The sequence below is a fragment of the Symphalangus syndactylus genome, chromosome 12 (genome assembly GCF_028878055.3).
Source record: "Symphalangus syndactylus isolate Jambi chromosome 12, NHGRI_mSymSyn1-v2.1_pri, whole genome shotgun sequence".
Classification (NCBI taxonomy): Eukaryota; Metazoa; Chordata; class Mammalia; order Primates; family Hylobatidae; genus Symphalangus; species Symphalangus syndactylus.
Genome location: NC_072441.2, coordinates 26935127 through 26958635, shown reverse-complemented (window position 1 = coordinate 26958635; position 23509 = coordinate 26935127).

Genomic DNA, 23509 nt, shown 5'->3' with positions numbered 1-23509 from the left:
TTTGTCTGCAATTTAGACTCCCTGTTTATTCCTGTGAACCAACAAGTAATCTCTGGCTGCAGATCAGTAAAAAACAAAGGGATGGGTAATGTAAAAATCTGGGTCAAAATTCTAATTCTGGGCACATATTGAATTTGGCTAGGAACACCATAAGCCCAAGTCTTAGCAGGCATTACTGTAACCACCAGCGACGTGAGCACATCAGCAGCCTTGGGATTTTTTAAAGCTTTCCTCACTCCTATTTTGTTTTGACATTCTTCTAAATCTGATAACCTGATTTGTCTCCTCTAGTCTTCAGGCCATCAAGCTCCAATTGAGCCTCACTGAAGAATACTGTCCTCTAAATATTAAGAATCAGCTTTCTACAGAGGACCCTCAGACTGCCCAACAGTGGGACATGAGAAAGGCAAGATCTTGCCATGGTCTCCCTTAGACCTGGCTGGATACCACTTTCACCAAGTAATGGAGCCAATTATTCCCTGACAGCTAGCAAGAGGCTGAGACCCACAGAACCACCACCACCACTTCTCTATCAGCAGGAAGCAATTGCAGAAAGTTGACTTTCATTCACTTTCCCCCAAATATTGTGGTATTGGACTCTTGAGTGGGGAAATATTACATTAGGTAGCTAGTTAGACATAAAGAGAGCAGGAAAAGTATTTCCCCATCCCCAGTCAAGAATGTCAGACAACCATTAAGTGATGGTCAGTTGGTTTTTACACTGTTTCTCAAAATAATAATTGGTCACAGGTGTCACCAGGGAAAGGCAGTCTTCTAATAGATAGTATAGATCTGAAACTGGTGATTAGTAGCTTCCTGATAAGACTTCAGGAGTTAGGTGAGTGGACTCAAGCATGCACATTAAAAGGGAAAATGGCAGCATTTAACTGATATATGACTGTATTAGTTCTTTTTCATGCTGCTGATAAAGACATACCCAAGACTGGGCAACTTACAAAAGAAAGAGTTTTAATAGACTTTACAGTTCCAAGTGGTTGGGGAGGCCTCACAGTCATGCAGAAGGCAAGGAGGAGCAAGCCACATCTTACATGGATAGCATCAGGCAAAAAAAGAGAGCTTGTGCAAAGGAACTCCTCTTCATAAAACCATCATATCTTGTGAGACTTATTAACTATCATGAGAACAGCATGGGAAATATTCACCCCTTCCCACAACATATGGGAATTATGGGAGCTACAATTCAAGATGAGATTTGAGTAAGAACACAGCCAAACCATATCATTCCAACACTGTCCCCTCCCAAATTTCATGTCCTCACATTTCAAAGCCAATCATTCCTTCCCAACAGTCCTCCAGTCTTATTTCAGCATTAACTCAACAGTCCACAGTCCAAAGTCTCATCTGAGACATGGCAAGTCCCTTCTGCCTATAAGCCAGTAAAATCAAAAGCAAACTAGTTACTTCCTAGATACAACGGGAATACAGGAATTGGATAAATAAACCCATTCCAAATAGGAGAAATTGGCCAAAACAATGGGGCCACAGGCTCCATGCAAGTCCAAAATCCATCAGGGCAGTCAAATCTTAAAGCTCCAAAATGAGGCCTAGAAAGGAAAAATGGTTTAATGAGACAGGCACATGGGTCTCCTATGTTGTGTAGCCTAGGGACTTGGTGCCTTGTGTCCCAGCCACTCTAGCCTTGGCTGAAAAGGACCAACATAGAGCTCAGGCTGTGGTTTGAGAGGGGGCAAGCCCAAAGCCTTGGCAGCTTCCACATGGTGCTGAGTCTGCTAGTGCACAGAAGTCAAGAATTGAGGTTTGGGAACCTCTGCCTAGATTTCAAAAGATGTATGGGAATGCCTGGATGTCCAAGAAGAAGTTTGCTGAAGGGGCTTGGCCCTCATGGAGAACCTCTGCTAGGGCAGTGCAGAAAAGAAATGTAGGGTCAGAGGATCCACAAAGAGTCCCTGTTGGGGTGCCACCTAGTGGAGCTGTGAGAAGAGGGCCACCATACTCCAGACCCCAGAATGGTAGATTCACCAACAGCTTGCAGCATATGCCTGGAAAACCCAGAGACACTCAATGCCTGCCCATGAAAGCAGTGGAGAAGGAGGCTGTACTATGCAAAGCCACAGGGACAGAGCTGCCCAAGACATGGGAACCCACCTATGACCTAGATGTGAGGCAGGGAATCAAAAAAGATCATTTTGGAGCTTTAAGATTTGACTGCCTTGCTGGAGTTTGGACTTGCATGGGGCCTGTAGCCCCTTTGTTTCGGCCCATTTCTCCAATTTTGAATGGCTGCATTTACCCAATTCCTGTACTCCCACTGTATCTAGGAAGTAACTAATCTGCTTTTTATTTTACAGGCTCATAGGTAGAAGGGACTTGCCTTGTTTTGGATGAGATTTTGGACTCTGAACTTCTGAACTAATGCTGAAATGAGTTAAGACTTTGGGGGATTGTTGGGAAGGCATGATTGGCTTCAGAATGTGAGGACAAGGTCGTGAGATTTGGCAGGGGCCAGTGGTGTAATTATATAATTTGAATGATATAATTTGGCTGTGTCCCCCTCCCAAATTTCATCTTGAATTCCCACCTGTTGTGTAAGGGACCTGGTGGAAGGTAATTGAATCAGGGTGGCAAGTCTTTCCCATGCTATTCTCATGATAGTGAATAAGTCTCACAAGATCTGGTGGTTTTAAAAAGAGGAGTTCCCTGCACAAGTTCTCTCTCTCTTTGCCTGCTGCCATCCACGTAAGATGTGACTTGCTCTTCCTTGCCTTCCACCACGATTGTGAGGCATCCCCAGCCACGTGGAACTGTAAGTCCAATTAAACATTTTTCTTTTGTAAATTGCCCAATCTTGAGTATGACTTTATCAGTAGCATGAAAATGGACTAATACAGCATGTGTATAACTCCCCAAGGGAAAAATCAGGGACAGACACAAGACTCCAAAATTATGCTAACATATAAAACCCTACATAAAGTTCAAATCATGCACTTGCTTTCACAAGTCACCTGCTTGGCCTTCCTGCAAGAGTACTTTATTTCCTTTTCCTTCTTCAAAGCTTTTTAATAAACCATATTAGTCCATGTTTGCATTGCTATAAAGAACTACCTGGGACTGGGTAATTTATAAAGAAAATGGTTTAATTGGCTCATGGTTCTACAGGTGCATGGTTTTTGGGAGACCTCAGAAACATTGCAATTATGGCAGAAGAGGAAGCAGGTATGACTTATGTGGCTATAGCAGGAAGAAGAGAGTGAAGGGGAAGGTGCCACACACTGTTAAACAAGCAGGTCTCATAAGAACTCATTCACTACCACAAGAACAGTCAAGGGGAAATCTGCCCCCATAATCCAATCGCCTACTAGCAGGCCAATCCTCCAACACTGGGGATTACAATTTGATATGAGATTTGCATGGGGACATAAATCCAAATCATATTATTAATTGTATTAGTCTGTTCTTATGCTGCTAATAAGGATATACCTGAGGCCAGGCACAGTGGCTCACACCTGTAATTCCAGCACTTTGGGAGGCCGGGGCAGGTGGATCACGAGGTTAGGAGACTGAGACCATCCTGGCTAACATGGTGAAACCCTGTCTCTACTAAAAACAAAAAAATTAGCCAGGCATGGTGGTGGGCGCCTGTAGTCTCAGCTACTCAGGAGGCTGAGGCAGGAGAATGGTGTGAACCCAGGAGGCAGAGCTTGCAGTGAGCTGAGATCACGCCACTGTACTCCAGACTGGGGGACAGAGTGAGACTCTGTCTCAAAAAAAAAAAAAAAAGATATACCTGAGATAGGGTAATTTATAAAGGAAAAAGTTTTAATTGACTCACAGTTCAGCAAGGGGAACAGGGGAGACTTCAGGAAATGTAATTATGACAGAAGGGACAGCAAACACTCCCTTCTTCACATGATGGCAGCAAGGAGAAGTTAAGAGCAAAAGGAGGAAAAGCCTGTTATGAAACCATCCAATCTCGTGAGAACTCATTCACTGTCATGAGAACAGCAGCATGGGGGTAACCACCCCCCGTGATTCAATTACCTTCCATGGGTCCCTCCCATGACACGTGGGGATTATGAGAACTACAATTTAAGATGAAATTTGGGTGGCGACACAGCCAAACAGGTCATAAACTTTCACTCCTGCTTTAAAACTTGCCTCGGTCTCTCCTTCTGCCTTATGTCGCTCTGTTGAATTCTTTCTTCTGAGGAGGCAAAAATTGAGGTTGCTGCTGACTCATACAGATTTGCTGCTGGTAACAATATGTCTCATATTTTGAACACTAAAACATATTCCTAAATAAAAATTTGCATATGTAACTCATGCTTTTAATGAAACCTTCGATTGTTCACCAAGACACATGGAATAAATATAAATACTGACATTCAAAACCCTCCATAATATGGTTTTGGCTCAGTTCCACTTCACTTCTCTTTCCACAAATTCTTGACATGTTACACCCTTGCTGAATATGTACTGTTCCCTGGTAATATCCTGCAATTTCCAACCTGCATACCACTGTTCAAATTTTATTTCTGGAAGAAATCCCTTTCTACTCAAATCCTTCTATCAGTGTCTTTCCACATTGTCAATTCCAGCTTAAATACCAAAGGCACAAATCTCTCTGGTGGTATCAGCTCCTTTAAACCTGAAGGCCTGCCCCTGATCCACACAACATTATTTTCTCTGAAACTCAGGCGCATGGTCTTTGCATTAACTAAGCTGCTTACCTTGAACTACCTCATGTTCTGCTTTAAATCAGTTCCTGATTGGCAGAGCTTCTGACTTTGTGTTCTATCTTGCCCTTTGGGTCTGGCATTTGATACTGCTCCTCTGGATTTGACTTTTTGTTGTTCTCTGCAGTCACCTTTCAGAATCTTTTTCAAAGCTATACTACTTGATACTCTCCTGGGTGAATATTCCAATCAGCCTATCCATCTCTATGACTTTATACAGCAGGGAAACAACTCTTGAATCTTAGTCCATGAACCATTCTCAAGATCTATAACCTTAGTCATCTTTGAATTGCTAAAACACACAGTCTCTGACAAAATCAATAGTTATAGAATGAATGGATGCATGAATTAATGAATCTCTCTGTTTAATTTAATCATCTCCTTGTTTGTTTCTTCATTTTACTTTTATTTGCCCATCCTGACAACACTTTACCAGTGTCTGACTTTTTCCCTACAAATTTGTGCTGGTAACTGTACCTTCCTGACTACACCACAAGCCTCTGGACAGGGAACAAGAAAGGAGACAGGAGGCATGTGGATTGTTTTCTTCTCAGCTTGGCACAATGCACTGTGACAAAGAACATTGAAAGAACATTGTGAAAGAACAATTTATCGAATTTCAATTTGGAAATTTGTACATAATACCACATAGAAAACTAAATTTGCATGATATGAATAGACTTGCCCTATGGATAGAGCAGTTTATCCAATAATGGTTTTAACTGAAAGTAAAACAAAGCTATTGGCATTATGTATTTAATAGGTGATTTTGATTTTCATTAAGATCATATGCTGCCATTAACATCCTGGGCCAAGACTATCCAGCACATCATCTGGGCTCTCCCTGCTTCTGCTCATCTCCTGCTACTATCTCTTTGCCACACAACAGCACAGATAAATATACTTTCAGTAACTATTATAGAAAGCATCACATCCTTTCTCTGATCATGTCCCTCCATTGGTTTCCCAGCTATCTCAGAAACAACATCCGAGCTTCTTACCTGGCATCATATACCAACAAGATCCACCTCACTAGCTACTCTCCAGTCATACTGGCTTTCACATTGTTGCTTGTATCTGTTAATCCCCATATTTTAAGTTCTCTTCTGAAAGCCTCTTGGCACTCTCTCTCTCCAGAATTCTTTCTTTCCGGAATCCTCTTTGTTCATAGCCTCCCTTGATTCAGGTTTTTGCTTTCATTTTACCTCATCAAGGGGCCATTTCTCTGTCTTCTATCTGTAATAGAATAGCCTTCTGACCACTCTGTCTAAAGTACCACTCCAGAATTCCACCTCCTCACTGTTACTCTATTTTTCTTCACAGCAAATATCACCAGCTGATGATAAATATTTGTTTACTTTTTATTATCTGTCTGCCCCTACTAAAATTTAAGCTTGATAAGCAGAAATTTAATTTTGCTTCATGTGATATCGTCAGAGACTAAAAGACTTCCTACACTCTTTGGGCTAATGGTTTTCCTAGAAACTGTCTACCGTGGAAAGGTTAAGCATTTTCACTGCATATTCAGAAATATAATAGGTAACAAATATCTGTCAAATGTAAGAATAAATAAAAAATTAATGCAAGTTTAATATAGTAGTCAATGATCATGTCATCATGAGAGTGTGTGTTTATTAATGTCTGTAACATTGTCATGCCAGTTCATCCATATCTGTGCTCATGTTTCAAAGTCAATTATTTATGTCCATGTGGAGTTAGTGTTGAGCCATGCTATCTAACATGGCATACATTCACAATATTACTAAGAATTTAAAATGTGCCTAATACAAATGCAGATGTGCTGTAAGTGTAAAATGCACAACAAATTTTGAAGATTTATTATAGAAAATAAACCAAAATATTTTATTAATAATCTTGTAATTGATTATACACAAAAATATCAATATTTTGAATATATCAGATCAAATAAAATGTATTATAAAATTAAATTTACTTTTTTATTTTAACCTTTCTTAATGTGTGTATTGGAAAATTTTAAATGACATATGTGGCTCACATTATATTTCCATTGGACAGCGCTTAGTGCAAATGAAACTTTGCACAAAGTCAAACTCCTAAAATCAAAATTGCTTGCTAGGTACTAGAGAGCACAGTTGCATTAAAGTTGATAAATATATTAGATTTTATGAAACCAGTGTTTGATTCTACTAACAATCTGACATGTTTATCAGACAAGAAAAGCTGTTTAACCTTCTCTTGTTTCTATATTTTTTTCCATGTTTCCATTTGTTTGCCTTTGCTGCTTAAAAAATTGAAAATCAAATTTAACTGTCAGTCCTGAGTTTCTGACGTCATCATTTCCCTCTTTCTGTGGTTTCTCATATCTTTAAAAATACTTTATGTATATAGTCATACCATCTGTTCATCTAACAATATAAGAAAATAAATAGAAATTATAACTCATTACTAATTAATTTCAAAACTTATAATCAATGTTACTATATGTCATCTATTATACATTTCATATGCTATATATATTTAATAAGTTAATCTCATTTAATTACGACAACCACCATTCTGAAAAACTCAGAGAATAAACTGAAGCTTTGGTATGTTTAATATATTTCTGCATACTTGTGATAAGTTATAGATTGGATAAATGGTAAATCACTATCCCTAACAGAGTCAGCTCTGTCATTACAATGTAGCAATAGGCTGATTCAGCTTCTCTGTCTGGCTACATTAAAGGATTCACCCAAATCCAAAATTTCAACACCAACATAAAAACTATATCAATGGGCTACATGTACTCCCACGTTTATTATAGCACTATTCACAATAGCAAAGATATGGAATCAACTTCAGTGTCTATCATCAGATGAATGAATTAAGAAACTGGTATACACACACACACACACACACACACACACACACACACACACAATGGAATACTATCCAGCTATAAAACAGAATAAAATTGGCTGGGCATGGTGGCTCACGCCTCTAATCCTAGCACTTTGGGAGGCTGAGGCTGGCAGATCACAAGGTCAGGAGATCGAAATCATCCTGGCCAACATAGTGAAACCTCATCTCTACTAAAATACAAAAAAAAAAAAAAAAAAAAAAATTAGCTGGGTGTGGTGGCATGCACCTGTAGTCCCAGCTACTCGGGAGGCTGAGGCAGGGGAATCGCTTGAACCCGGGAGGCGGAGGTTGCGCTGAGCCAAGATCATGCCGCTGCACTCCAGCTTGGTGACAGAGCGAGACTCCATCTCAAAAAAGTAAAATAAAATAAAATAATGTCATTTGAAGCAACATAGGTAGAACTGGAGGTCATTATGCTAAGTGAAATAAGCCAGGCACAGAAAGATAAATGTCACATTTTCTCACTCACATGTGAGAGCCAGAAAAGTTGAGCACACTGAAGGTAGGGAGTGGAATCACAGATACCAGAAACTAGGGACGGCATACAGGGATTAAAGATAAAGAGAGATTGTTAGATAGGTACAAACATATAGTTAGATAACAGGAATAGCAGAGTATGGTGATTATACTTAAAAATGTATAGTATTTTTCAAAATAGCTACAAGAGAGGACTTAAAGTGTATTCAATATGTAGAAATAATAAATAATAAATACTCAGACGGTGGATACTCTAAATACTGACTTGATCATTACACATTCTATGCATGTAACAAAATTTCACCTACACTTCATAAATTTGTACAAATATAATGTATCAAAAAATTTTTTTAAATCCAGTTGTTACACTTTAAAAGACTTCTATTGTTATTTAATTTGCTAGTAACTATAAGAAATATTTTCGTGTGTTTACTGTAAGGAGCTTCTGCACCAGAGATTTTTTTTACCTCAGCAGAAGAAGTTTAAAATAATTCCCTATTCACTGGTTGTATCACCTCAATTACTGTCTACCCATAAAATCTGCAAAGGAAGGCACAAAGTTCCCGTGGCATCTTGACATTCTCAAGCAAAGGTACATTTGAGGTCCTAAGTATTGGTATTATATGGTATTTGAACAATCAGAGATACACTTTGAAATTTCCTCTTAAAGCAAAACCAAGTCCTGTAATAGAGTGAGTTTACCAGGCTGTTTTATGGATTAGTATTACATGTCAATGTTAACTGAGCCTGCCACCCCAAAGGAGATAACAATGCTTCATATGTATATTACACCTTTCACACAGAAGACCTTCAAATGTCTTCCTGGTTTTATCTACAGATTGCTCACCCACCACTGATATGCAAGCACCTGTGGGGTTGAATATGACAGCAGCTCCACGCACAACAGCATTCAGGAAGGGAGCTGGAAAAAATAACTTCTCAAGTGAGGGTGGCATGGACAATTTTACGTGGGCAGAAGTTAATTGCACCACTGGAATTTAGACAAGATGTGTGTGTTTGTATTCCTCTTTTTACTGGTTCCTGAGTTTGGCTAGATTAGGTCAAAAACCTTTCATGCAGGGGTGGTGACTTCTTCTGGGCTCCATATGTAGCCTCTATTTGCTTAGACAATGTAAATGCTAATGAAATAACATGCAAATAAAATGCATCCTGTGATCTTGTCCTTATAATGCTGGCCAGGGTCTGGGCATTGCATTATCAGTAAATGCTGTGCTTGTCTTTTGTTCCAGAATTGACCACTTGTTTGAAAATTATCATTTTGCTGTTAATAAAGGGCCTGTCACAGCCTCCTCAGGTTTCCTTAGCAGCCATCCAAAGAGGTCCGTGCCAGAGGCAAAACGGCTTCGTAAATAATCATCCCTTCATTCAAGGGGTGCAGATGAAAGCCAGCTCTTAGTCATTTTAAATAACGTGTTTGCACAGTTAACCTCCCTCCTGCTGTAAAAAAGTTACATATTTTCCACTGTAATTTTGAATTTCTTTTTATTCCTTCACTTTCTTTCTCATGGAAAAAATAGTTTTTGATGAAGCCCCAAAGAAAAGAGAGCTCAATTATTGATCAGTGTTGCTGATTGCAGAATAGAGAAGTATATTTCATAGATTGCAGTTGAGGTGTTTTTAATTGATTGATTCATTATTTTTTCAAACACAAAGGAGAACTCTGGGAAAGCTCTTTTTGAAGCCAGGAAAGTCGTGAGAAGCTGTTTTCAACTATTCTGTTGTAGACGAGTTGAAAAGCAAAGTGTAAATATTTTCTTTCAAACTATGTATTTGTTTTTAGCTTTTCCTAAAAATGTTTTTAAACACTTGCTAAGGCCCCTTTACCGAATTAATTTATTACAAAGAGCAACGTACAACTCCAAAGCAGAGGTTTGAATGCTGAACTTTATAGAGGGCAAAACTATACACACATGTTCTTACACACAAATGCATATTTACACATACACATAGACTAACAACCAGCCTTGAAACATGTTCTACCTGAAATTTGCTTAAGAAGACTGTTCCTTATATTTCCAAATTGATATTAATTGTACTACCTTTATAATTTTCCCTATTTCACTGAATATCATCAGAGGCAAAGGAAAAGTCAAAATATCTGGCTTTACTTACAAGTTTACATTGTGCTTGATCATAAATAATGCATATGTGTACCAATATGTGTATTTATTGTGGTTGTATATGTATGTGACGTTAAAATATCCATTTATATTTATTTCTATAATTGGTTTTGATGCTGCAGGTTAGACTCGGAGTTCTTGGCTCTTGGGTAAATAGAAATTAACACCAGGCCAAACGGAAATTTTTCTTAGGCAAGGTTTAATAGGCTTGCAGCTCGAGAAAAGCAAGGGAGTAGCTCTCTCAAGGGCTTGGCTCTTGTCATTTTAAGGGAGCTGCGGTGAGAAATGGTGTGACATGTAGACACGTAGAGGTGGGGAACTTTTAGCACCTACTTAGTTTGATAACATCTTACTTCAAGCCTGTGTGTTTCATTAGCATGCTAAATCTCCACCCCTGGGTGTGTAATTTCTAGTATTATAATGAAATTATAATGAGGGAAAAACTCAGTGAAAAGTTAGCACTGGAGTCCATCTTGTCTTTAGCTAGCTAGATCTGGTCAGGTTTTTAATCAGGAATGCCACATTCCCACTTCAGCAATCTTGGAAGAAGTAACTTAAGAAGATTAATAGTTCGATTTTTCCTTTTATGGTTAGGAATTCATCTTGGTTAGCTATGTTGGAAGGGGGCAGCTTTCTGCTACATGAATTGGGTCAACTTGTTAAGGGAGGCAAGAAGGTAGGGGAGGAAATATGCCCAGACATGTGAAGACCACTAGGATCTCAATCACCATGTCTCTTGTCTACCAGGACTGAATCTCTTCCCTGTACTGTCTCAGTTTTGCCCATAGGCCCTCAATTGTCTTTTCCATCTATATTTGCTTCTTCAGTTTCACTGAGATCACTCAGATCATTTTGCACGTGCACACACACACACACACACACACGTATATAAAACAGTATGTCCTGAAAAGTCTTAAGACAGATTTACAGAGTTAACTTCAGAAACAGATGCTACAAATTTTTTTAAAATACGTATTTTGAAAGTTTAACCATTTGAAATTATTTACATCATTTCAATTTGTGAATTCTTAATAATCAACTTTTAATTTTAATTTTTATTTCAGTTTGCCATTTTCAATCAGATAGACTGAAACGAAATGTCAAATACATGTTATGTATGTATACGTTTTAGTTACTGTCTATTTCTTCCCCTTAACGTCTTCTGTCCAGATTGATTTTCCTCCGCCCAACTCCCATCACATTGATACGGGGCGGAATTTTAATCTGGGGCTATCATGTGTAGTACATACACTAATTTTTCCCTTTTGTAAATGTTTTGTTTTTCTAAAATGAAAGGCTTGTTTGCTTGTTTTTTTGCTTTAGATAATATAGACCAAAAATAAAATGCTAAGCCCCCTAACCGACTGAATGGACCACTCCTTTTGGCCTAGGGCTTTCCAAAGTTAACCTGAAATCTAGTTCAGGCCATGATAGGACGGAAAGGTCAGAAATGCCTCATTATACCCTCCTCCCACTGAAATTCACACACAACTGATCAGTATTAACATTAACATTAAAACAGAGAAGACTGAGAAAGAGACTCTTTGTAGCAGTAAGACACCAAATTCCAACCTGACTCTAGCATAGCATCACATGACATATAGCAGGCCCTGAATAAAATGGAATTATTTTATCCCAAAATATATTTTTGACATATTTTGAAGTAGCCTTATAAAGCTGTCTCTTGTGGGTAAAATCTACATTCTGTACGGAATCCCCTTCCCTTTCCAGGTGTTTTCCCTGAGCCAGGAGAGAATTAACTAAGAGTCTGGCATCTTTTTTATGTCTGCTAAGAAACATTTACAATCTATTGTCTCTGAGGCCTGCTTTCTGGAGGCTTCATCTGCATAATAAGAACCTGGGTCTCCACAATCCCCAGTCTTAACTCAGATATTCTCTTCTATTGACTCTATGTCTTCAAATAATAACTCCTTCAACCAATTGCTAATTAGAAAATCTTTGAATCCACCTATGACCTGGAACGCCCTGCCCCCTTGCTTCCAGTTGTCCCACTTTCTGGATGGAACCAATGTACACCTTACGTGTACTGATTGACATCTTGTGTTTTCTAAAATGTATAAAACCAAGCTGTAGCCCAAGCACCTTGGCAACATATTCTTAGGACCCCCTGGGGTTGTGTCAGAGGTCACCGGTCCTCATATTTGGCTCAGAATTAATCTCTTCAAATATTATACAGAGTGTGACTCTTTTTGCTGACAATAACAAATTTTATAAGATATTTTATTATATTTAACTCACATGTATCTTACATATCTTTTGTATTTTTTAAGTAATTTTCTATTATTATTATTATTATTAAGACAAGGTCTCAGTCTGTTGGCCAGGCTGAAGGCAGTGGTGCAATTATGGCTCATTGCAACCTTGACTTCCCAGGCTCAAGTGATTTTTGTGCCTTAGCCTCCTGAGTGGCTGGGATTCTACAGGCATGCACCACCATACCCAGCTAATTTTTGATATTTTTGTAGAGATAAGGTCTCACTATGTTGCCCAGGCTGATCTCAAACTTTGGGCTCAAGCAATCCTCACACTTTGGCCTCTCAAAGGGCTGGGATTACAGGAGTGAGGACTGTGCCTGGCAGAATACAGTTTTCAAAAGCTTTATTGTGGGATTTCTGTGTAGCTAAGCTTCTGAGGTATTTTAAGCCAAGAATATTATGGGACTGCTGTTTTGATGTTTTTTGCTAGTTATAAAAGCTAGACTCAGTTATTTTTCTTCAATATGTTAAAAAGTCTACCCCTTTGTTTCTTGTATCTAAATACTGCTCTTGACGCATCTGCTGTTAGTTAAATACTAATTATTTTGTAAGTGATATCCTCTTTTTCTCTAAAAACTCTAAGAATGCTTTCTGTTTTTTAAATAGTTCTCTGGACGTCCTTTCAGTCTGATGTATTTCATCTTCTTTTCATTCTGATAAATTTATATCTATTATTTCTTTAAAGAATTAATTCTTTACATTTTAACATTTTCCCTTTATTGGGACACCTGATGGTGCTTTTTACCTTTCATATCTTTTAACTTTTAAAATTATTTACTTATTTCTTTATTCCTCCCTGCTTTCTTCTTGGAGAATTACTCAAATTGATCTTAAAATTCATGAATTCATTGTGTTATTTTTCCAAAATATTTTCATTTTTTTAATGTAAACTTGTATGTTTTCATACTTAAATTGTATAATTGATCTCTTTTACTACTTGTTTTTCTTTAATAACTTTCCTTGACTTTTTGCATGTGTATTATGCTTATTCAAAAACCATTGTCCACATTTGACTGCCTGGTGCATCTGATGATATTCTTTTTCTCATTTATTAGGAGTTTTTGAAGTGGATGGTTTCCTCAGATATTTGTCATCTTGATCTCTAAAGAGATCAAGAGATTTTAGGTCCTAAGTGATTCTCTGACTTCCCACCATTTCTTCTGATTTTAGCTCCATCTTTATTCTCCTTTCAAAAGTATCTTGTGCAGATAGATTTTTCATCTTTTAGGGCATCTCCAGTATAAATCAGGCTTGCCTCTGAACTTTCCGCTCTGCCAGCTTAAGATGGAGTGTTCTTGGTTTGGCTAAGTGATTTATAACCATCTATCTGCTTTCCAACGTACAAGATTTTGTTGCCATGGTCTCTTTTCCTATTTTTTTCTGATAGTGTATGTTTAATTTATTTCTTTAAAAAAATCCTAATTTTAATAGGTGTTTGGGATGTAGCAGAGATGAATTACTAGTTCAGTCTACTATCGTTATTCAGAATTCTCTGTTTGGCCTTCAGATACCTTTCTTCTAGTTCCCATTCATGAAGTTTTCTTTGTCTTTCCATTAGAAGGATGATTATATTATCTCCTGAGGATGTTTAATATTTGTATTTGAAACTTATTACAATGTCTTCTGTCATAGGTCTTATATCCCCTAGTCAAATGTATTATTATTTATCTCTATGCCTTTAAACAAAATTTAATTAATGCACACTGCTTTATTAATACAAATTTACTTGTCAGTCCTAAAGAGACCATGATAAACTGTTATTTACACTTCTACCTCTAGCACCAGTTGCATATTTTCAACAACAACAACAACAAAATGAAGGAAATAGCAACTACCTTCTTATGCTCTCTACTCTCTGGCCTTTATGCTTACCAACATCACTGTGTTTGCAAAAATCATTGGTTCTATTGTTAGAGAGATACTGCATATCTAGGCCCTCGCTTATCATGAAAAAATTCACAAATTCATCCTGCAATGCAGGGACATCATCTTTCTGTTGTGTGCACAGATATGACTGTGATTATATCATAGTGGTAATAGTGATGTCTATCAAACAAAGAAATGTGTTTTTCTATATAGAAAAATAATCCACCTAGAAATAAAGCTACTATTTCTTCAGTGCAATAGCTAATTCCCATTCTGTGTAATGATATTTGTGCACATTGACCTGGAGCAGAGAAATCCTCTCAAATGTGAGTGCCTGTCAGGCTTATGTCTCTATTAGGTTAACCTGGTGTCCTCTTTTGCTATATATTTGGTCTTTTTGCAAACCTAATTTCCTTTGCTTTATCTCAGGATAAGAAATAGTGACTTCTCTAGTAAAGAAACATATGGAAACCAAGAATGACTTAGAAAAAAATTAAATATAGGAGGGTTTTAAAAGTGTTATTCACAAGCCTTCTGTCCCTATGGCATTCGTTAATGGCAGTTGCTGCATTTAATACTGACAGTTATTAATGCTATTATTTAAAAGTTGTAATCACAAGCAATAAACTTCAAATTTATCTTTCATCAGACATTAAAAGCAACTGCCCAATGTTAACCAGTAAAATCCTACTTAAGGTAACCAGAGCTATTGGAGGAATTGGGCTAATATCTAAGCAAGTTTTCTTTGAACAGATGCCCATTGATAGGCATAAGGGTCTTTTAAGCAAACGTTTAGCTTAAAATTTGGTAAAATTTGTTTTAGATCTTTGTTTAGATCTGTTTTATAAATCACATCATTATATACCCTTTAAGGGCAAGTACTGTATGTTCAATATGCTTGTATCCTCAAAGACCTAGCAGGCTATCTTACATGGCATGGCTGTGGTTTACTAATGAGAATACTGCACATGATGGGTGTGATATAGCTTTCAGAAAACAGCATGGAACACCAATGTCTACACTAATGATAACTACAATAGCTGTGATTCCACGCTCATGTATTCCAACAAACATTGTTGGGTTACTGATGATGGAAAACAAATCACTAAATTTCTCAAACCCTTACATCTAGGAATCTAAATGCAAATTAAGTTTCACCATTTCCATGCACTTGTATAAGATTTGGAAATGAGGAGTTAGATGGGGTTGCTCCTCATTACTTTGGCTTGTGCTGTTTGAAAGAAGATTGGTAGAGACCTGGAGTTTTTCTGGAATGTCCAGTGATTCATTTCATAACAGCTGAAGGGTAGTAATGTCTTCAGGTCCTTCAATTGCTGTAACTGTCCTTTGATCTTGTGACTCATCTGATGCAGTAGTGGCTTCCTGACCCCACATTTTCCTGGCTGCATGGTGTGAGTAGCAACTTTGATGTATTAGTTTGAGTTGTGGCTCTGCAAGATTTGAGCATGCTCTCCCAATCCTTCATGAAATTTTGTAAGCACCTACTCTCTTGTATTAAATATGCTCCTGCTTAAAATATTTCTATTGCTTTTCATTACCTGCTACTGATCCCTGACTGTTACAACAGCTAATGCTTCCTAAATGGTTACTATGAGGCAGAAGTTACAAAAAGTAAATTATGTAGATTATCTCTGAAATTATTAATATTTTGTAGTTGAGAAAACTGAGGTCCAGAGGCCATATTTGCTAGTAGAGGGAAGAAGCATGACTGGAACCAGGGCACAGTCAGGAACAGGCCTCTTACGAGACTCATTACAAAAAGTGCTGTAAGTAATTGGTTATTAATCATTAGTTATTAAGATAACTAAACTTTTGAGTAATATATTTAAAAATGTAAAAATAAGTGATTTATTGGATTAGAACATTTCAGAGGCCATTGGTCTGTCAGGCTGACTTATATGCTTTCTTGAAAGGAAGGCAAATGGATGGAATTATAGCTATAGAAATGTGCATAACCCACAGTCTATCTCAGTTATGCCACAACCATTAGGAACATAAGATTTATGTGGATTTATTTGACATGTATGTCCCATTTAGATGTGTAAGAATTGCTGTTTGATACAAATCCTTACATATCGACTCCTGCACAAGCAGTATAGTATCTTCGATTCATTTTATAATTAATTATGTGATGAACAACAGAATCAGTTTTGTGCAAGTATGCATGTGTGCACATGTGTGTTTGTGTATGTGTGTGCGTGTGCATTGTGTGGGGATAAATATATATGTGTTCCCCAGAAATAGAAATGGAGATAAAATTTGTAACTAAAAATATAATGTCATTTTGGTAACACGTACTCAGATACTAGAATGTTCCCAAGAAAAATTTAGAAATAGAAACCTAATAAAATTTAATGCCGGAAAGCCTCTGAGAAAGCTATTTGAAGGAATAGACATATAATTTTAAGTGATATGGTTTGAGACTAGTAAGATTCATTAATAATCACCTAAATAATATAAAAATAATAAGTTAGTTAAGATAATAACTAATATTAATGATAGCAAAATAATTCAAAGTCTTAAGGTCATGAGACCATAAAAGTTATCTTCTTATTCACATATTAGAACAATGCAAGCATTCTTGGTGAGAATCTCTCCAAATCCATGATTCAAGGAGCCTGCGTGTGTTTGCTTATTGGCTGGTTTGTGAGCGAGACCTAAAAGTGGCATTCATTATTTCCTTCATCACATTCATTGCAACTTAATATGTTCATAACTAACCAAAAGAGAGTCTGGGGTACATGTTAAAGCTCTATGTCCAGGAATGAGCTCATCTCATATTCTCTGGCACATAATCCTAAATATTATGTGGAAAATAAATCAATGTCCTGAAAGAGTGAACACAGTAATAGTTGTTTGATAGTTACATATTCAAATAGAGACAGCAAAATTATAATTCACCTAAAGCATAAAAAATATATCAAAAATAGCCTTTCACATAAATGAGTTGATGACAGTTGTATTTCTTTCCATGATTTTCTATGTTCCAAATGCTTGGTAGTTTTGTCAATGCAATTCCCAAACTATGAAGCAGTTTAATTCTGCAAAATTTACTAGGCTTACTAGTTATTCTTAGAAAAAAGTTTTTTTAGCAATAGTTAGAACTTTTTTTCAGGAAAAGTCTCCTGTGGCACATCTCAAATAAATTACTTTCAGGACCTTAGTACCTACCTTTGGAAAATCACTTCAAAGGATTATGATGCACACATCTTAACCACATCCTAACAACCCCACCCTTCTCAAAGAAACACCATAATTGTTATAGTATCAACCATTTTGAAACTTCTAATATCCCAACTTATTTTTTTCAGGAAAGATAAACACAAGTAGATATTTATCTAGTGACCACTATAGTTTGGAAAACGAATAATACTTTCCAAGAAATAAATTTCAAAATATCAGCAAGTTGGGTACCTACCACATATCTCTTACTATTCTCTTATACTATGAAATATATAAAATGAGGTGCTGTATTTTGCCCTTGATGCTTGTAATCTCTCTGCAAAGACATTTCTGAAACCATTATAGAAAAAGACTGTGCCAGAGAAAGTGTGTGGTCACTGAATATTACTTCAGTGCTCTATAATTCCTAACCTCCCCTGCAGTGAGATTGACATTCTATGATTGGTACTTCCCAATGAAATATGAACTGAAGTAATTGAAGGCAGTTTAGGAGCCCTGTGGCTCTTCTTTGTCTCTCTCTTCCTTTGGGACCAAATACCTTAGATGGCTTTATGTCGGAGTGTTCAATACAATGAGACTGTAGCTTAAGCATATAATACATATGTGAGTGCATGAGTGTAGGATTCTTCACTGAGAATCCCCTCTGAGATTTTGGGATTTATCTTTTTGGATGACAATATTGATTATGTTGATTAATTAAAAAGCCTCATATAATCATGTGCTAACTTGTGTGGCACAGAAACAAGTAACTTGCATTTAAAACACAGATTAATTTATTAATGCAACGAACTAGTTGAATGGGTTCTGTGTGCCATGATTTTTCTGAAACTAGTGATACCAAAAAAGTAATATGTAATGCTATCCTCAAGGACAGATGGAGACATAAGCAAAATGAGTTGAAATAAAATATTAAAGGTGTTTTATTGAAATGCATTCAGCATACAATGGGGCCCTAAGTAGGTAGTATTCATTTCAGCCTGGGATTGTGTGAGTCATCCTCTAGCACAGAAAAATAATCTCTTAAATTTTTTAAAAAACATTTTTTCACCAAAACATTAATTGCCTTTGTGGTTTAGTTCATCAATATTTTGAATAAGTCTTAATGACTTTCAACTTAACTGATGCTATTTTTATTGTCCTCCCCTAATTTGTGTGTGTTTGGCCAGGTGAAACCAGCAGAATCAGTATCTAATAGAACTATTATTTGTACAGGAATACCTTTAGAATTGGAGCACAGGCAGAGTAACCACATTGATGACATTCTTACCTAGCATGGACTTTCCTGTTAATGGAGCTTCTATTTCTAATTTTATTATATGCATTTGAAAAGGATAAAAGGAGAACATTTTGCAAAATGAAAGAAAAAGGCACGTAATTTAAGTGTGCTAGGGGGTGGATCCAATTTTCATTTTGAATAGAATATTGCTTCAGTAATTATCTTACTATTTAAGAACAAGAATAATTAGTGTAGTAATCTCTAGTCTTATAGTACTCACAGTGCTGAGGTGAAAACATTATAATCTTGAGTAAATTATAGAGGTTTAATTATAAAGTTTACATGTAGATGAGACAGCCAGGTATAAAGCGGTCACTGGAGAACGTCCAACCAGCCTGTGTACTTGGAGAATGGGGTGGAGCCATGAAAGTTTGCACCCTTTGTGGGGGGAGGGTTGGGGAGGGAGAGCCTGGCCTCTCCTGATCCAGTGTAGTATCTGGGATTCAAGCTATGAGGTAGGAAAACAAGCTAGCAGGACTCTCGCTTTGCTGAGAGTTCCTGTTTCCTTTTTTTTTCCCTTTTCCCCCAATAAATTCCATTTTTCTCACCCTTCAAAGTGTCTGTGAGCCTAATCTTTCATGGCCATGTGACAAGGACCCCATCCTTAGCTGAACTGAGAAAGTCCTACAACATAGAGTTGTATGTACATTTAAGTGACATTTTTGTAGCACATAAGTGTATACATATATTAAATAAGTAGATACATATTTGTTTTCTATTTTTTTCTGAAGGGAAAGGGTAACTTGTGGCAAAGAAATATTACTTTCGTATTTGAGGAAATCTATCAAGTATAAAGAAACTCTGAAATGACAATATTCCCAAGTCATCTTAACATTATCTAATTTCATAGAAAAAGCTTTTTCATGTATTCTATAATTTAACATCTAATATTATAAAGTTGAATTAAACTTGCTGAAGGATTTATCTGTTTTTATAAATATATAATTTCTATTAATATCTATGTACAGGAAAATGATTAAATTTGTCCCAGGAATTTTGCCATTATAGGAATATTTTATATTTAGACAAAAAATGATATTTTCACACATCAGAATAATCTGTTTCAATTCACTAAATACATATACATATATAACCGGTTCTCTTTTCCCCTAGTCAGGGTGGGCACTGGATATATATCTAGTAATGGAAAAAGACATTTTCCCATTTTGTTGGGGGCATAAAATACCGGTGACGATTGAGGAATATAACAAACTGGACTGTTTTTTTGTTTGTTACATCATTTTTACAAATCCACTTGAAGATGAAAAACAGGTTATTGTAAATAAGTTTCTAAATTCCCAGAATTCAGAAACTTTGAAAATGACACAACAAAACTCCAAATATATGTTACTAACTGACAAAATACCTCTTTTCTCTCTCTCTACTTCATAGGAATTTTTTTTCTATTGTTTCAGCCAAGCTGCATCTGATATATTTCCTATAAAAATAACAAAGATGTAGCTATCAACATGTACAAAAAGAATTTATAAATTGAACAAAATATTATATGTTTTAGCTTATCAGTTTTTGAAATAATATCTTTTTTGTTTGGTACAAAAAATGCATAATCAGTTCCAATGGATTACTTCAACAAAGTTTTATGTCACCTACTCTATGGCAGATGCAACTGGGAATACAGCAATGAATAGGGACTGCCCTAAAGAGAAGCAAAATTTTTAGCTTATATAATGAATACTGTGATACTGATTACAGTATTCAATATGCATCCAGTTTCTTTTTGTTTCTTTTCTAAGTCATTTGATTTGGAATTTTACAAAGATAACTGAACATAACATTAAAATCATAAAACTCAATTGATTAATTTATTCATTTTTCAACAGATATGTATTGGGGCTTCTGTATATGAATGTATCAAGAATTAGCTATACAAAGATTTAAAAATATAACATATTCTACAATTCTTTGGAACTTACATCAAAGGAAAGATAAGCTTTAAATAAATCACTACACAACTAAATTGTAAATAGTCATAAAGGCTAAGTTACTTTACCATTAAGTAAGCCAGGAATTAAATATGTTTAAACCACATTGGGTGACATAAAAACACTATAAGGTTTTTTGTTTGTTTGTTTTTGAGACGGTGTCTCACTCTGTCGCCCAGGCTGGAGTGCAGTGGCGGGATCTCAGCTCACTGCAACCTCCGCCTCCCGGGTTCAAGCAATTCTCCTGCCTCAGCCTCCCAAGTAACTGGGACTACAGGCACCCACCACCATGCCCAGCTAATTTTTGTATTTTTAGTAGAGACAGGGTTTCACCATGTTGGCCAGGATGGTCTTGATCTCTTGACCTCCTGATCTGCCCACGTTGGTCTCACAAAGTGATGGGATTACAGGCGTGAGCCACCACGCCCAGCCATGATTTAATCGTCATATCCTATTAGGCAAATAGATATTTTCCTCATTATTCATATGAATTGACTAGTGCTTAGGGAGGCTGTGTAGCTGAGCTGGAAACGATGTGGTAAGCATCAGAACAGGTATCCAAACCCACAGCTGTCTGAGTCCAAACGTCCATCTTAATTATTATGCCACAGTAAAACGTAAAGGGCATTTTCAATTTTCAGAGAAACTCCATAAGCATAACCTCATATTTGATTGGAAAGTTGTTATTCAAACTCAAAACTCTCTGAATTCTGCCAAAAATTTCACTGATGTTCACTACTAATTTGGTGAGTAAGTGAGAGCACATGTGTGTGCAACAATATGATATCCGGGCTCTATGCAGTCAGAATCTACAGGTCAAAGTGCAAGAGGCTATCTTTCTGCTTTATCAGATCAGATGCACCATTAGCCTACCCCAAGAGAGTAGCACATTTCTACAGAAATCTGTTTGCCATATTATCAGCCATGCTACATTAAACCTTGAAATAAAAGGAATTTTACTCCTACTTTCTACTTCTTATTTGTTCCAAGAGATAATAGCAACTAGAGTATCAGCTTCGAAAATGTGTGTTGGGAGTCATATTACATAACCCAATCTAAAACAATGATCTTCAATAATTACTAAAGATTAATCTTCTTTAGTAAAAATTATGTATAACAACTTGGATTTATCAGTATGCTCTGGTTTGAGGTTTTTAAAAATATAACACACAAGAAAAAATTCAAAGTAAATGAAAACTTAAAAACCATTAGATAAAGCAAAATTGTTTTTCATTTATGTTAATGACACAGTGAACTACTTTTTGACACCTCCAACATATCAATATCAGTCTTTTATGGCATAATATCCGTTACTCTAAACCCTATGCAATTTTATGCTACAGAATATATAGAATGAAACCTGGACCTTGAAGTCAGAGAGAGATGAGTTCAAATCAAAATCTGCCATGTACTACCAGTACAATTTTGACAAGTATTATAGACTGAATTGCATTCCCTCAAAATTTGTATGTTGAAGCCTTAGCTGCTAGTCTTATAGAGGGTGACTGTATTTGGAGATAGGGCCTTCAAAGAGTTACTTAATGTAAATGAGGTCACAGAATAGAACCCTAATCCAATAGGACTTGCGTCGTTCTAAGAAGAAGCCAGGGGTTGTGGCTAATGCCTGTAATCCCAACAGTTTAGGAGACTGAGGGAGGAAGATTTCTCCAGCCCAGGAGTTTGAGACCAGCCTAGACAACATGGACAGACTTCATCTCTACAAAAATAATAAATTAGCCAGGCACAGTGGCATGTGCCTATAGTCCCAGCTACTTGGGAAGCTGAGGTGAGAGGATTGTCTGAGCCCAGGAGGTAAGGGCTACAGTGAACAATGAATCATGCCACTGCACTCGAGCCTGGGAGGCAGAGCAACAGCTTATCATAAAAGAACAAGAAGATATACTAGGGATGTTCACTCACTGAGAGAAGGTCATAGGGGGACATAGAGAAAAGGCAGCCACATGCAGTCTAGGAAGAGGGACCTCAAAAGCAACCAAACCTACTGTCACCTTGATTTTGGACTTCCAGCCTCTAGAACTGAGAAAATAAATTTCTGTTGTTTATGAGACACAGTCTGGGTACATTGTTACAGCCCTAGCAAAGTAATACAGCAAGTAATTTAAACACTTCATGTATCGGTTTTCTTACTCATAAAGTGAAAATCACAGTTCCAACTTTCAGAGTTTTATTAGAAGGAAAACTACTGTATGTAAATTCCCTGCCACCCACATCCAAACATATAAATGTAAGTATTTCACAATGCCATATTCTGTATAAAATACCAAGCAATGTCAACTCAAGTTTGGAATCATTTAACTTTTTCTCCTTATAGTCTATTTTCTGTGAATTGAATCATAACATGCCAATTTATTAACATAATAGAGAATGGCCTTAAAATACTTACAAAGACTCTCTATGAATTCTACCATTTCGTTGACTTGTCACAGCAAACAACAGGTTTGCCATTTCAAACCACAGTTCTGAATGTGTGTCTGTGGTGTAGCAAGTAAGGGACTAATTAAGTATGAAATTACCTTGTGTATCTAAAGCTGTGTCTGCTCACCTTTAGGCATTTTGGGAATCCACCTAATGAGATATGAGTTTTGCTCCACAGGACAATCACAAAGCTCATTAATGCTCATTAAAACATAAGTATTCAATGGATTCAGCGAAATCTCACTGTATTTTAATGAATATCTGAATTATCCAATGGAGCAAAACCCTG